This window comes from Cibotium barometz, chromosome 40, assembly GCF_041138505.1.
Source record: "Cibotium barometz isolate CiBa-2024 chromosome 40, ASM4113850v1, whole genome shotgun sequence".
NCBI classification, from domain to species: Eukaryota; Viridiplantae; Streptophyta; class Polypodiopsida; order Cyatheales; family Cibotiaceae; genus Cibotium; species Cibotium barometz.
Window position 1 is genome coordinate 48,438,353 of NC_141085.1, and position 3,772 is coordinate 48,442,124.

The window sequence follows — 3,772 nt, forward strand, 5'->3', positions numbered from 1 at the left end:
AATTTGACATATGGCAATCACGTGTGACAATGGTGGACTAGAGCAAAAAGAGAATACCAAGAGTTGCATATGTTGCGCTCTGATACCACTCCACTGTTGGATTAGAAAGGCAGTCACTATGGTGGCTGCTGGAGTAGAATGAGAGCCAAGGTGGTTGACCAATGAGTTGCATGCCATGTCATGAGCTTTGGAATCTTCTTGCATCTAAACATGTGTTGGATGATGCGAGGAATGATCAGAAAGTGTCTTCACACCTTTCTTGTAAATCATACTAATCCTTTCCTCACCCTTTTGTTGGTTTTGTAGGTCTTCTAATCTTCTCTTTCAATATCACCAAAAAGAGGTAAGTGCTTTCTTGTCTTTCCTATCTTTTTATCCTCTCTTTCCTCAATTTTAATCTACTAAAAGGAGGGGTTTTGTTTTATAGGTGCTCTATGAATAGAGCTCTAACCATAGAGCTTAATCTATGCATTAAGCTCTATTCATCGAGCTTAATGCATAGATTAAGCTCTATGCATGCATTCATAATGCATAGAGATCTATGCATATACTAAGCTCTATGCATGTCATGTGCATCGCCTCGGTGCCGGCGATGCTTCTGCCTTATCAACTTTCAATGGTAGGATAGAGGCCTACCATTGAGGCCTACCATGGTAGGATAGAGGCCTACCATGGTGGTGTGACGGGTGACGGAGAATTAGGGTTCGATTCCGGAGAGGGAGACTGAGAAACGGCTACCACATCCAAGGAAGGCAACAGGCGCGCAAATTACCCAATCCTGACACACGGGGAGGTAGCGACAATAAATAACAATACTAGGCTTTTGTAATTCCAGGTCCAATAGCATATATTTAAGTTGTTTTACAGTTAAAAAGCTCATAGTTGGATCTCGAGGTGGGGGGAATGGTCCGTCTCTTTTGGTGTGCATTAGTCGCTCCGCCCTTTCTGACGAGGACGCGCTCCTGGCCTTAACTGGCTGGGATGCGGATTCGGCAATGTTACTTTGAAAAACTTAGAGTGCTCAAAGCAAGCCTATGCTCTGAATACATTAGTATGGAATAACACGATATGAAAAACTTAGAGTGCTCAAAGCAAGCCTATGCTCTAAATACATTAGCATGGAATAACACGATATGACTCTGGTCCTATTTTGTTGGTCTTCGGGACCAGAGTAATCATTAATAGGGACAATTGGGGGCATTCGTATTTCATTATCACATGTGAAATTCTTGGATTTATGAAATACAAATTACTGTGAAAGCATTTGCCAAGGATTTTTTCATTAATCAAGAATGAAAGTTGGGGGCTCGAAGACGATTTGATACTGTTCTAGTCTCAACCATAAACGATGCCGATTTCGGATGTTACTTCGATGACTCCGCCACCAACACCTTATGAGAAATCAAAGTTTTTGGGTTCGAGGGAGAGTATGGTCGCAAGGCTGAAACTTAAAGGAATTGACGAAAGGGCACCGCTAGGAGTGGAGCCTGCGGCTTAATTTGACTCAACACGGGGAAACTTACTAGGTCCAAACATAGTAAGGATTGACAAATTGAGAGCTCTTTCTTGATTCTATGGGTGGTGGTGCATGGCTGTTTTAGTTGGTGGAGTGATTTGTCTCGTTAATTCCGTTAACAAACGAGACCTCAGCCTACTAACTAGTTACACGAAGGATCCTCTTCATGGCCAACTTCTTAGAGGGACTATGGCCTTCTAGGCCATGGAAGTTTGAGGCAATAACAGGTCTATGATGCCCTTAGATGTTCTCGGCCGCACGCACTGATGAATTCAACGAGTTTACCACACCTGGGCCGATAGGCCCGAGTAATCTTTTGAAATTTCATCTCGTGATGGGGATAGATCATTGTAATTATTCATCTTCAATGAGGAATTACTAGTAAGCGCGAGTCATCAGCTCACGCTGACTATGTCCCTGCCCTTTGTACACACCGCCCGTCGCTCCTACCGATTAAATGGTCTGGTGAAGTTTTCGGATCGTGACGACGTTGGCAGTTCACTGCCAGTGACGTGAGAAGTTCATTAAACCTTATCATTTAGAAGAAGGAGAAGTCGTAACAAGGTTTTCGTAGGTGAACCTGTAGAAGGATCATTGACGCACATCCGACGAACACCGTGAATTGTGGGCGTACTGTGAGGGGCCACGCCCGGAGGCACGGTCGCCGCGCCTCACCCACATGCCTGAGCTGGTGGGAGACAGTGGGTGAGGTGCCGGGCCGAGGCGCCCGTCAGCCGCGTGGTGGGGTGCGGGGAGAGGGACGCGGGACACCTCCCCCCCACCTCTGCTACGAGGGCGTCCCCCCTCCGTCTTGTGCCTCTAGGCATGGGGCTGCTCGATAACCCCCCCCTTTGGGGTGGGGTGCATGAGGCACACTTAGAACAACCGACGCCGGACTAAGATGCCTCCCTCTGGGAGGATCGAAATACGTAGCAAACGACTCTCAAACAACGGATATATTGGCTCTTTCAACGATGAAGAACGCAACGAAATACGATACGTAGTGTGAATTGTAAAATTCCACGAATCATCGAGTCTTTGAATGCATCGGGGGTGAAACACCCTAGACCTATTCTCAAACTTTAAATAGGTAAGTGGTTGGGTTGCTCTGTTGAACCTCGATGCAGAATGGGAGCTCCAAGTGGGCCATTTTTGGTAAGCAGAACTGGCGATGCGGGATGAACCAAAAGCTGGGTTACGGTGTCAAACTGCGCGCTAACCTAGATCCCACAAAGGGTGTTGATTGATTAAGACAGTAGGACGGTGGTCATGGAAGTCGAAATCCGCTAAGGAGTGTGTAAAAACTCACCTATCGAATCAACTAGCCCTGAAAATGGATAGCGTTGAAGTGTGTGACCTATACCCGACCATTGGGGCAAGTGCGAGGCCCCGATGAGTAGGAGGGCGTGGGGGTCGTGGCTACGCAGCTTCAGGCACGAGTCCTAGTGAAATCGAGTCCTAGTGAAATGGCCCCCACCAGTGTAGATCTTGGTGGTAGTAGCAAATATTCAAATGAGAACTTTGGAGACCGAAGTGAAGAAAGGTTCCATGTGAACATCAATTGGTAGTGGATCCTAAGAGATGGGGCAGTCCTGTGTCAAGGCGCAATGCGCGCCGTGCATCGAAAGGGAATCAGGTTAATATTCCCGAACCGGGACGTTGCGGTGGATGACAACGTGACCGAATCCAGAGATGCCGGTGGGGGCCCTGGGAAGAGTTCTCTTTTCTTTTTTAATAGCCCGCCCACCCTGAAATCGGATCACCCGGATAGATAGGGTCAAGCGGCTGGTAAAGCACCGCATGTCTCGCGATGTCCGGATGGCCCATGAAAATCTAGAGGAGGTAATGTCGATCACGCTCGGTCGTACTCATAAGCGTATCAGATCTCCAAGGTGAACAGCCTCTGGTCAATAGAACAATGTAGGTAAGGGAAGTCCGAAAATGGATCCGTAACTTGGGGAAAAGGATTGGCTCTGAGGGATGGGTCTAGAGATATGCATTCTAACACCGGAGGGTCCGCCTGAGCTATAAAGATGAGGCAGAACCATATATTATTGATGAAGCAGAAGTTATGGTTCCAGAACAGATCATTCTGCACCATTTCAAGCATGGCTCCGGCCGAAGACAAAGACAGTTTCTCACGAAGTTTCAGGACCGAGGGACCCATGAAGTGGTATGGCTTGACAAAGAGTTTTTTGAAGACTATCCGGCGTTATTAAACGGATTATTTGGAGGCTATGCAGCTTCCATCAAGTT

The 3,772-nt window shown here is 47.2% G+C and overlaps 1 pseudogene; it reads left to right on the top strand.

Annotated features, from left to right (window-relative positions):
* The first annotated feature begins 472 nt into the window (after positions 1-472).
* LOC147615588 (18S ribosomal RNA) lies at positions 473-2,113 on the top strand (annotated as a pseudogene).
* Positions 2,114-3,772: the final 1,659 nt, after the last annotated feature.